We start from the raw sequence: 13385 nt of genomic DNA, 5'->3' as shown, positions 1-13385 counted from the left end.
TTATTTTCCTTTCAACGAGGTTTATTTTCATTGTTATTTCATAAGGATAAGATCTAGGATAATAAACTAGCGAATGAAAACACCGAGATCTAATTTCGAGTTTCTGGGAAATATGAACGTGAAGATACCTTTTGTTCATTACTTTGAATTGCTCGAGCAATCCGTGTCAAATTAATTTGCTTAGTTCGTTAACAAGCTACTTGAAATTAAATTTGTATTATTCTGACTTCTTCGAATGAATTCATTCATTGAATGTATCTATCAAACGGTATTTAATGCAAACTAGTGGTCCCGGGACTATTTATTTATTTATTTATTTACTATTACTTTGATAATCACATATTTTGCCAAGAGTACACTATAAAGTCGATTTTGAAGACGTCGTGGCCTAACGGATAAGACGTCCGGTGCATTCGTGTTGAAGCGATGCACCGGTGTTCGAATCCCGTAGGCGGGTACCAATTTTCCTCCCCCGGTGAAGGTCAAGGGGCGACCTGAGGGGGAGAGGCCGCGCGGCGCGCTACCAGCACTCTAGCGCGCTGCCAAGGAGTTACGAAAGAGCGACCGGTTGGCGGTGTATCGCGTCCCGACCCGGCAGGCTGGTTCTGGTCCAGCGGGGTATTCCGGGACACCAGCGGCACTGTCTGGGCGGCCTGATGATGCCGTACCGAGACGGCCGACGTTTCAGAGCCTTCGATTCGCCTCGAAGGCTCCGTCGGCTGGGCGTCCTTGGGGTGAGCCGCGCCGTCTGGTTGTAGTGTTGACCGCGGTAACCCCCCTACCTCATCCGGGTTCTGACCTCGGAGAGGATCGGACGTCGGGTGTAAGAGTGCAGGGGAGTCGTTTAGTGGGTGGGTCCTAAAATCCTTGGGCCCGCGATCTGCTCTCAACACCTGCAGATCGTTGAGTCTCACATACCCCGCGCGCCCCGTATGCGCGGGGACCTCGTAGGAGGTTCGGCCCCCGGCCCGGAAAAAAAAAAAAAAAAAAAAGGTACCAATTTTTCTAATGAAATACGTACTCAACAAATGTTCACGATTGACTTCCACGGTGAAGGAATAACATCGTGTAATAAAAATGAAACCCGCAAAATTATAATTTGCGTAATTACTGGTGGTAGGACCTCTTGTGAGTCCGCGCGGGTGGGTGCCGCCACCCTGCCTATTTCTGCCGTGAAGCAGTAATGCGTTTCGGTTTGAAGGGTGGGGCAGCCGTTGTAACTATACATGAGACCTTAGAACTTATATCTCAAGGTGGGTGACGCATTTACGTTGTGGATGTCTATGGGCTCCAGTAACCACTTAACACCAGGTGGGCTGTGAGCTCATCCACCCATCTTAGCAATAAAAAAAATAAAAAAAAATAATAGTAAAGATAAACAATATTAACCTATTCTTGATTAGACCAGACTTTAAGCATTACAAAAGTTTGACAGTAAATAAAGATAATTATATTTATATGTGTGTGTGTCAAATACATGGTAGTGTGTGTAATGTTTTTTATTGATTTAATGTTTTTAATGAATGTTATTAATCAATAATTAAAAAAAAAATAGCATTCTGTGCTCCTTTTCTTTATTCTCTATCAGTAAACCCACAATTATAAAAAAGTTACCCTGTAAACGGAGTTTTAGTAAGGATCCCTAATTTTTTTAAAAAATGATTATATCCTATGTCACTCGGGAATAGCTTCCAAACAGTGAAAGAATTTTTCAAATCGGTTCAGTAGTTTCGGAGCCTATTTAATACAAACAAACAAACAAATCTTTCCTCTTTATATTTTAATATTAGTATAGATAAGTGTGGGAAATTTCATACTTCTCCGTCCTCACAATTTTCCTAAAAAGGGGTACAAAGTTTTTGCTTCACGTATTAATATAGAGTTGTATCATAAAATACATCACTTATACAAAATCGAATTTAAAAATACAAGTGGTAAAAGAAGTGCAATGATCCAGGTTCGACTCTTGCTGTCCATCAAGAGGGGTGTGGGGTGCCCATGGACCAATAAAAATAACGAGACTCCCAGACCCTAAAATATTATGGGGTAGATAAAATCGTATATTGCTTTTATAGATATCAAATGGAATTAACGAACGCCTTTTCATATCAGATGCGTCATCGTGGATTCCTGAATTATTTTGATTTTACTTTAATTTACAAATATATTAATAATAATGGAGCCCAAGTGTATAGTTGCTTTAATAAGCTTGAAAGAAACCAATTGGTTGAACTTATTGGACGCCTTATTGTTCGATTTTCAATCATCTTATATTTCTATCTTATATTTGGGTTGTGAAATGGATAATTTGATGTCTATGGGCTACAGTGTCTACTAAATGCCAAAGGACTGTGAGTTTATCTGCTTATCTACGATAGCTAAAATAAAACAATTTCTTTAATTGCCGATTGAGATTGAACACATCTAGCCACTACGGTATCAAATATTGCTATTATATTTCACATCGAAACAGCTGATGGAATACACATACACAATGCTGTGGTCCTTACTATGAGACCGACGATAATAGCTAGACTTTTTGGATATTTTTTTTATTGGCCGTGTAGGTAGACGAGCAAACGGCCCACCTGATGGTGAGTGGTTACCGTCGCCCATGGTCTTCAGCAATGGCAGGGGCAGAGCCAAGCCGCTGTCTACCGTAATAAACCTAAATCTATATATTAATACGTGAAGCAAAAACTTTGTATCCCTTTTTAAGAAAATTGCGCGGACGGACGAGGATAAAATTTTCCACACTTATACAGAATATAGAGAAGAAGTGCACAATGTTAATTTTTTTTTTTAATAATGCATAAAAGATACATTAAATCAATAAAGAAAACATTACACACACTACATACCATGTATTTGACGCACACACGCATGCATATTATTTATTGTCAAACTTTTGTTCTTGACATCTGTTGTCAAATTGAGAATAGAATATGGTTTGTCTTTGTTAATATTTTTTATAGTGTAGTCTTGGCTAAATTTGTGATTATAGAAGTATAAAATACAATCATAATAGTGTACAAACTTACAATTCCAATTAATTATAGTCGAATTTCGACTACTGCGGGACCTCTAGTTAAAAGTAAATGCGTAGAAATATTCGTAACAAAAGTCTTCATGGTAAAAAATATATTATTACATAGCTGGTTAAAAGGGCCCGCGCTACCTCTTGTCAAATTGGTTACCGGAGCCTAGATAGACAGCCTATAGTCCTTGAAATGTGAAGTCTAAATCACAATTGTATCGTATAAAGGTTATTCAACCCTGCAAACCGAAACGCTGCAAATAGGCAAAGCTGTACCTACCTATGCGCGCTCAATATCACCTATTTTATATACATGTCGGAGAAACCACAATTATTAACACCATCGTCAGATATCATAGGGGCGAATAGGGTGATCGAGCTAAGAGAAATATTGAGTACACCAATCACATTGTTGTCTTAGGACAATTTAGAAATCTTCTCCTGACGTTAGCAAACGAAAACGAATGATATTTTTTTTATGTAGTGCTGATAGCCTTGAGAGGTTACTTTAGTTTCTCCGTGACGTTAGGTGAGCTCACGGGGCTCTAACCGGAAGTTTTGTTAACACTGGCCCTTGCTTCGCAGAATCTGAAACGCGACCCATTGAGAAGATCCGACGAGAAACTCAGTGGGCTGTGTCTATGGGTTAATTCACTCGTCGAGCCCTTCGTCACAAGTGACGGGTCCGACGAGGACGGTAACCGGTGCTTGTGGTACCTAAAAGCACTGTTAATGGATCAGGAGGATCCGTAATTACGTGTTTTGGGCGACATCGACAACAGTTCTTAGAACGGAGGCACCGCTCTTCAATTAGGCTGGTTGGTTAGTGTGTAATGGGGCTATGAGCCTCCATCGGCTAGGCTCTGTCGTAGCACGAAGTTAGCCGAGCTCCGACGATACCGCGGTCGTGCTGCCACCTCACGAGAATCGTGCTGTGTTTCGTTTAGCTACCAAACTAATGACCGTCTCCGACATACATATATGTATATAAAATTGATAGTGTTTGTCGTAAAAAAAAATTTTTTTTAATTCGATTTGATTCAAAACCGAAGACAAGTAGTAGTGGATCCATAGGCCAAGGGATACAAATGTTATTTATTCAAGAATTTGGGGAAAACAGTTCGTGACTTTGAATACGACACGGGATTTAAATACAAAGTATGTCATCATAACCTAACAAGAAAAAAATCTTTTATATTTAGAACATAATCATTTGCTTTTTAAGAAGGTTCGCCCTTAAATTTCGCTCGCGTCAATTTGAAAATTGCTACATATATCTACCAAAGGAACAAAGGGTAGGTACCACTACCCTGCCTATTTCTGCCGTGAAGCAGTAATGCGTTTCGGTTTGAAGGACGGGGCAGCCGTTGTAGCAATACTGAGACCTTAGAACTTATATCTAAAGGTGGGTGGCGCATTTACGTTGTAGATGTTTATGGGCTCCAGTAACCACATAACACCAGGTGGGCTGTGAGCTCGTCCACCCATAAAAATGATAAATAAAAAATATTTAATTGTCTATTCCCGAGGGTTATAATTACATAGATTACAAGAAATACTACTGTAATTTATGATAGAAATGAAAAATATAATATGAACCGATTAAAATTTCGAATGTTCTGCTCTCGAAAACAAAAAGGCAAACCCGATGAATTGAAATACTTTTTAAGCTGTCATTGTTCTTTGACAGAGGACGCCTCACTTTCCGTCTCACGCGGGTGTTCACTGGGCATGGTTGCTTCGGTGAGTTCCGGCACCGGATCGGAGCCGAGCCGACGGCAGACTGCCACCATTGTGGTTGCGACTTGGACACGGCGAAGCACACGCTCGTTGCCTACCCCACATGGGAGGGGTGGCGCCGTGTCCTCGTTGCAAGAATAGGAAACGACTCGTTGTCGCCGAGTAGGGATCGTGCGTCTCTGACGCGCCCCGCCGCCGTCGAGCGTGGGCCAGGGAGGCGGATCTCGCCCAAGCCCTGGCCCTCTAAGTGCTTCAGGTCCCCCTCATATGTCGGTCTGGGGACGCTGGTTCTGACCCAGCGGGGTATTTCGTAGGATAACCCATTCAAACCGGCGCCATCTAAGCGGGCTTCCGACAGCCTGCCGACTGCGAGGGCTGGTGGTCGTAGCGCTGACGATCGCTGGCCCGGCATCCCGAGGGGGAGGGTGATGGGAGAGATGTGCTCCGTACTAAGCGCTTCACTATCCCCCCTTTGCCTTTTCATGAGTTCTGTCTCATGCGAGGCTAGGACGTGGGTTGTTGAGCGACAGGCGGTTTTAGTCGGTTCGATTGAACATCGACCTTCGGAAAGAGATAATCGTCTAATTTCGGCCACATAGAGTGTTATTTCTGTCACACACTACCGATGTGAACTTTTTCGGTCGCTGTTCAAGCACAGTAGAGCTGTGAGTGGTTCGTGCGATATTGACAAGCCTCTATGAAGGCGAAATTAGCCAATTGTCTCATAGCAAAGGTCGATGTGCAATTTTTATCAATAGGTACTGTACATATCTATCTATCTCTTAGGTTTATGGCGTTTCCTTTTAGATTTCGCCAATGTCAAGTGTATATAATACTTTGATTTTTATAGCGGGCTTCGTGAACGAGCAAGGTCACAAATAGTCACTAAGAATTGAGTGAGTGGCTAAGAATGTTTGATGACAGGATCTCTGTTGATTTACCTAAAACAAATGATATGCACACAATCTATATACAGGGTCTAGAATCGATTGTCAGCGCCGAAAGTTTCTGTTTTTAGTGTACCCTCATCTAATGTAGACTTCTTTATTTTGTACACATTCCTTAATTCACACCCACTTACTATAGATAAGGTAAATTTCACATTAACATCTATCTTGAAAACGAATCTAGGGACCGATAAATCACTGGTGTCGGACAAAAGGCCCACCCAATATTTCACTTCAGCACCTTTTGTTCCTGCCACCTATTGTCAGATCAAGTTTAGATGTTCAAGGAAATAGCTTTGTTATAATTGAACGCATACCGCCCCTATTGGGTATGAAAGGTTTTTGATAATGGTTTTTTATTTATTTATAGGCATATGGTGCAGTCAACTTTTATGTAGCGGAAAAGGGGAAAACAATAATTATTAGCGCTGCTTTAAAGGATTAGATTGCAATCGTTATCACTCAATCGTTAGGGCTATTACTTTCGTCGACTCGCCCTTATTCCAGCCACATTATTAGGGTTGGTGCAGCATGTCTTTGCCATGCATGGTGCAGAAGTTTTACGGCCATTCACCAGTCCAACGTCAACTCTCCTTGAGTTAATCGCCACTAGTATATCAATTGCTCTCCAGGTCATCCAATCCATCCGGTTTCTGAAAGAGTTTGACGTACTAACTAATCCAAAGACACAAGCCACTGAATTTCTCGCCGGCCCTTCTCAGCTGTTTGCGATTTTGGTGATAGATTTTGCGAAGCACTGCTCTTGTTATAATATTAGCAAATTCTCTCTCAGATTTGGCCGTTGAGCTCATCTATCTATCCACCCGTAACCAGAAGAGCGTCTAAGACTACCTGCAAATAGGTAGGGAATTGAGTGTATTGCAACATGCCATAGGCAGAGACATTTTCTGTTTCTTCTTTTTGTGCTCCTTTTCTTTTATCTGTTTCTAGTTCTATTATATGATTTACATTTTACTATGTATAAATATTTACCTTAAATACCCAGTCCAATTATATTTCTATTTCGAATTAAATACAGAAATGAAAACACACAATTCAATTAATCTCCATAAACATTAAAGCAAACAATGCAAATATAAGTTATTAAAATCTAGCCAAAAACAAAATAAGTTTGTTTATTTTGAACAATAACATTTTTTGCTCTAATTTTTTGGACATGAAAAATACTAATAAGCCTAGTAGCGACCGGCGGCCATGTTTACACCATGTTTCAACAAAGAAACAATAAATTTGAACTTGGCACGTTTATTTTTCTCTTTAGCGTTTTTTCGCTCTGTAATTTTTGATCAGATTTTCGTTTTATTCGTTTCAAATTTAATAGTAATGATAATAATGTAATAATATCTAATAAATGTAGTAATGAATGTAATAAAAGTAATGATAAATAGTAATGATTAGAAAACGGAAAAGTGATCAAAGATGTTGGTTAGTTGAACGATGACACAAAATGATGAGACAAAAAATTTTTTTTTGCCGTCCTACTACTAGTAACCTTAAGGGGTTATATTAGCTTCATCGAACGTAGCTGAAAATAAACCTTGTCTAGAGCATGAAGGACAGGAGAGTATGAAATAGAAGGTCTCATCTGTTCACATGAGCTCACGACCTACCTGGTGCTAAGTGGTTACCGGATCCTAGAACGAAGTCTCAATAGCTCCCTCCAAAAAACAGAGACTCAGAATTGACTGACGCCCAGCTCCATAAGAACATCGCTTCTTCTTATAGGCTCAAAACATGTTCTACTGCTAATAAATTAATACATTTTTCAGGCTTTGTATTTCACTATATTATTCCTGAAACGTAGAAATCATTCAAGAACATCTATTAAATACGCATTTATTTAAACAAATTGGTTGCGGGATTTGAATACCGGTATTCGCATATAGTTGGATGCAGGTTGGAGAGTCCTATGTTCCGCAGCGGCCAGCTATAGGCTGAGATGATTATAATGATTATGATAATCAGGCGAGGAGATAAATCAAATAGTCACGAGGATTTAAGTAAAACATATTCTTCATAAGAGACGAAAATACATAGGAACTGTTAAACGCGCAACAATAGTTTAAGCTTTTGACTAATTCCTGTTCCCTGAGAGGTTTGGTAAAAAAAATATGTCTTCAAGTTGGGAATTAACATCATGTAAGTGCGGATACGCCTATGTCACACCGGAGATTATAACTCCGTGTACCCAAATCGACCTTCTGTCACTTTGTAAGCCTTAGGTAGACAGGAGCGATCTTTTCAAAAAATAGCACAGTATCCTTCAAAAGAACTTGACCGCTGGGACTTGATTTCGAAAAAGTATTACTAGAAATCTACTTTTAGTCAATCAGTCAACAAAATATTTTTTTGCATTCGAACTATATTTTGATCGTATAGATGAAGCAAGCGCAAATATTAGAAGCAATAAATTATCTATTACTGTATTGTATTGCTGATCATTTTAAAATAAAAGATATACTCAATTTCTAAAGCCAAAGCAAGAATAAAGTATTTTCCTGAGATAAACGAAAAACAGTATTCATTGCTAAAATGTATATTATATGTTGTTATATAATGACAAAAATAGAAATTAACAAAACAGCGTTTTCCTGCTTAGTCAAGCAATTTTTTGTTTTGTTTTATGGCTATTGACAATTGTTGGTCGTTAATCAAACAGCTTAGGAAAACAAGTCCCTATAAGTACAAGATAACTATCATTAAGTCGTATGGCCATTTTTTTAAATTCAACACAACACGTCGCTTCAAGTTAAAACGATAGTCCTATAGATTTTCCGCACGATGGACGTGACTTGAGGAAATAACGTCACCAGTTTCAAGCTATAAATCTTCACGGCATATGCGAATATTCTATCCAGAATCTTAAATTTAACAGTCGGTGCATGCAGGATATTAAAATTTATTCATGTTTTGACAGAACGTATGATGCACATTTTTTTTTCCGAAAATCTCTAGTAATGTAACAAATACTCTATGTACAAATAATCCAATTCATCCATACATGCCCATTTAGAAAAGAAATTATAACTTTAATATTTCCAACTTGCAATAAAACCTTTAGTTTTAGCGGTAACGAATTATATTGATGCGAAGTTCCTATCAGAAGTAGTTTAATGAGCTTTGAGCTTATCCCAAATGCAAAGGTGGACACCAAAGCCAATCAAGTTAGGTAAGATAAAGATAAAGAAATCTGCGCGTAAAATCTCATTAAATTCTAATTCATCAATTCTGAGATATTTCAATTTCCTACATTGAAAAATATATACTTATTCTGTTAGTACAGGATTATAATTATTGATGAGTAACGTCGTAGCCGTCCAGTACCACGAAATTATATATAGAAGCAAACATTTAATTTTATTTGTTTAGCTGACATCACTAGTATATAAATATACTATAATATATACACGTTCGATGAATAGTTTGCATTTAGGTTTATATATTACAAAAGCATCAATAACTGTAATCTACTCGTGGTACATTGCAACTTCCTCTTTCTCTGCACTTTGGTCTTTAGGTTTGGTAAGCTTTCTTTTAAGCGGACTTTAAAAACCTTCAACCGTTTACTTAAAAAAAATTATAATGTTTTTTGCTACAAAGAACAAATAAGCTTCGCCAAATCTAGCATTCATTACTAAGATTGAAAAGACTATTAGATTTCGGCAGATTTCATCATGGTCGTATTTCACGCGATTTCTCGGCTACAAGTCGCACGTGACTTGGCGAGCTGATGTCACCGGGGCTCCAGGCGATAAATCTTCGGAAGTGTTACTTCACGGATTTGTGTGCAGCAAATCTTGACGCTTCCAACGATTTGAGGGAAGATCGATTATTCTTAAAGAATTTATGACGGCTAGAAGTTCCGGTGACAAATAGTTCGCGCCACAGTCTCCTTTGTTAAGTTTGTAAGAAAGTCATGCCGGCTCGGAAATATTTTCTCCGAAATTGATCGAAAGCTTTTCGCGGAAAAAAATTAGGTGAGGAGTGACGTGATAAATCAAATTCAAATAGTAGGATTGTTTTTTAAGTGATTGTAGAACATTCATTTTCCAACCTATGTTGGTATTCTGGGGTTATACCTACGGAGCTGGGCAAGTAAGTAAGCTTACGGGGCTCTAACCTGAGGATGTTGCTAACACAAACCTTACCAAGAGCAGTGTTCCCCAAAATCTACCACCGGATCGAAAACGCGACCCACCGAGAAGATCCAGCGAGAAACTCAGTTGGCTGTATTTGAGGGTTAGTTTGATAGCCGAACCTTTCGTCGCAAGTGACGAGTTTAACTGTGGCGGGGAGCCATCATACAACGCAAGATAATTGACAGATGCCTGAATCTCGCTTACGACATTTTCAAGATAAGCTTGCATATATACAAGTTCCGAACAACAACATTTGGACCGTCGGTCTACCGAGCAATATCACCCGCTCGGTGGAAGATCTTGCCTTTGTCGTATATATCTCCCAAATAACAAGAACAGCGAATGGTGCTTGAGGTTCGTTAAATGAGAACCTACAGTTGTTACAATTTTTCTACCACACAAAAGTTGGGTAACTCAAACCATTTTGTGAATTGGATTCATCCAATTATTACTGGTTTCTAGGTTTCGTGTCATTTGCAGGATAACCGCCCATAATCCAGTCCAAAGTTATCAGTTGAAGCTAATCCACATCCAACACTTACTGATTGTTACAAATAAGATTTATTACATAATACATAAACAGCCAAAGACAATACAGTTCAGTACCATTATACGCACAGAAATAATATATTATACCTGTTTGTTAATTGATTTTCATTTTTTTAGTACTAATTACTAAAACTAGTATAATAGTATTATAAAAAAAAAATTGTAAAAGTATTTATAAATTACCTTTACAAAAACAACATCAATGGCAAATTTTTTTTTACCGAAAATTGAATACGTTGAATTAATGGTGACGCTCCGGTGTTAACGCTTATGGCTGAATTTTGGCTACGGAACATTGCGGGCCAGTAATTAAATATAAAATAATTGTATACTAATAACATAAATTGTTATCATTTTACTTTACTGTATTCAACCCCAGGAGAAGGCTTCTGGGGCAATGTAGATTTTATTTCACACTATGATCAGTTTGATTTCATCAAGCCCGTTAAAATACGAATCACCCTAATAAAAACCCATCAAAATACGCATCATCGTTAACCGAACCGTCACTTGTCATTTTTTCACATAAAATTTTAATTTAATGCCCCCACAAAAACTGGTCACGATTGATGACACCATTACGAAGAATTACAGCCGCCACGTCTGCTCTCGTTTGAGGTAATGACCACGGAACGGCGAGTTTATTATGCACACGCAATAAAACAATAAGGTGCTATCTTTATTATAACGATTTCACCTTTGCACTTGGCAAATGCTGCTTTTTATTTTACTAAACTTCTTTTGGATTGGTGAATATTGATGGGTAAATCATGATTCAACTAACGTTGGACAATTCTAAATTAATTACTGTGATTTTTATTACCCCTATTGGTGATTGGCTTGGTACAGCGGCTGTAAAACTGGAACATACTATTAGCGGCAGAGAGTTTGCAAAATGCTGTATCTGTACTTAAGGTAGGAATTAGAAGTTAAACAAGGAATAAGGTAGGGAAACGTGAGTGGGTACTACCAGAATAGTAGTAGCATGTGTTATAAGCTAGCACGATATACATATATACTACATATATATCTTTTTTTTTATTGCTTAGATGGGTGGACGAGCTCACAGCCCACCTGGTGTTAAGTGGTTACTAGTGCCCATAGACATCTACAATGCGTAAATGCGCCACCCACCTTGAGATATCAGTTCTAAGGTCTCAAGTATAGTTACAACGGCTGCCCCACCCTTCAAGCCGAAACGCATTACTGCTTCACGGCAGAAATAGGCAGTGTGGCGGTACCTACCAATTACGCAAATTATAATTTTGCGGGTTTGTTTTTTTATTACACGATGTTATTCCTTCACCGTGGAAGTCAATCGTAAACATTTGTTAAGTACGTATTTCATTAGAAAAATTGGTACCCGCCTGAGATTCGAACTCCGGTGCATCGCTCAACACGAATGCACCAGACATCTTATCCTTTAGGCTACGACGACTTCAATATATATTCATATATTCCTCCAATTATGTCTACCGCGAAAGTTTGGTGCGTGGAAGCTTGAAAGACGTGACGGCAATTTATAATACAAATAAGGCTTCGATTTCCTGTCTCAAGGTAGGCGACGGCATCCGTGATGTTGCTATGAGATTGTCTAGGAGCTCAGGTAAACAATTAAGATTAAGTATGAGCGGATTTACTTAGCAAGTGAAATTTAATTAATTCTCGCATCTAGTTTTACATCTTGCCACAGATTTGTTTGCGATCAACACGATGTTCGTACATTAGTTAAATTAGGATCCTGGTCTCCTCGCCATCAGGCAAATCCTGCAGCTTTGCAGCCCCAAAATGATAATAAAGAAGAATATTTGGAATATCGACAGATATCGAGGCTGTGCTCAATCAATAACTGAATGTCCGGTTCCTGAAAAAGAAAATATTGAATACAGAGTCTTAATTAAGGCGTAGTTTTTTTTTCAAACAGCGTGCATATAGAAAACATACAAAAGAAAAAAGTTCTACCCTAAATAAACAAAATTTAGCATTTATGAGAACACAAACTTATTTACTCTCTACAGTATAAGAAAAATACGTTAATATTTTTCCAACTAAATCGCTCGAATAAACAACAAATGTAAGAGGTCTTTCATGAAAAACTTAATGAATAGAAAGTAAGTTATAATCGGGATTAGGAGATCAAAACAAGGGATGTCTAGCGATCGGCAATTGTTCTAGAAGACAACAGCTACTGTATTACGTTCGGACAATAAAGGCTAAACAAACGAAAATATTTCACGTGGAACTTTCTAGATATTAGAAATTTGTTTGTGTGAACTAAAATTTTGGATTAAACCGGAGACGAGTAAATGGCAATACATATCCTTTACCTACGAAATTGCCGTTTAGTATATAGAAAGTTAAAGGTATTTTTATAAATATTTTTATTTCTATTTTTTTATTTTTTTTTATTGCCCTTGTAGGCAGACGAGCATACAGCCCACCTGATGGTGAGTGGTTAACGTCGCCCATGGACTTCAGCAATGCCAGGGGCAGAGCCAAGCCGCTGCCTATCAATCAAACGATTCATCGTGTAACGATGTACCTCTGCCAACGCAATGGTAATTTTCCAATGCCCTTCTTCAAGTTGTATGGGAGTTAAGAAACCCTTCTTATTCGTTTTGTATGAACTCTCGGGTATTTTTTTGTTCACCAAGAAGTTAGTTGTCCAAACTTTGGAAAAAGTAAAAGTCTGTCGGCGCAATTGTATGGTGAATGTAGTAGATGACGTTAAACTTCCAGCCCTAGCTCTTGTAGCTTAGAGATCGTATGTTGCCGCATGTTTCTTTTTTTTGTTGTTGCTTTGATGTGTGGACGAGCTCACAGCCCACCTGGTGTTAAGTGGTTACCGGAGCCCATAGACATCCACAACGTAAATGCCGCCACCCACCTTGAGATATAAGTTCTAAGGTCTCAGTATAGCTACAACGGCTGCCCCGCCCTTCAAACCGAAAC

Source organism: Bombyx mori, chromosome 28 (assembly GCF_030269925.1).
Source record: "Bombyx mori chromosome 28, ASM3026992v2".
Taxonomy (NCBI): domain Eukaryota; kingdom Metazoa; phylum Arthropoda; class Insecta; order Lepidoptera; family Bombycidae; genus Bombyx; species Bombyx mori.
Note: the sequence above shows the minus strand (reverse complement) of the source record.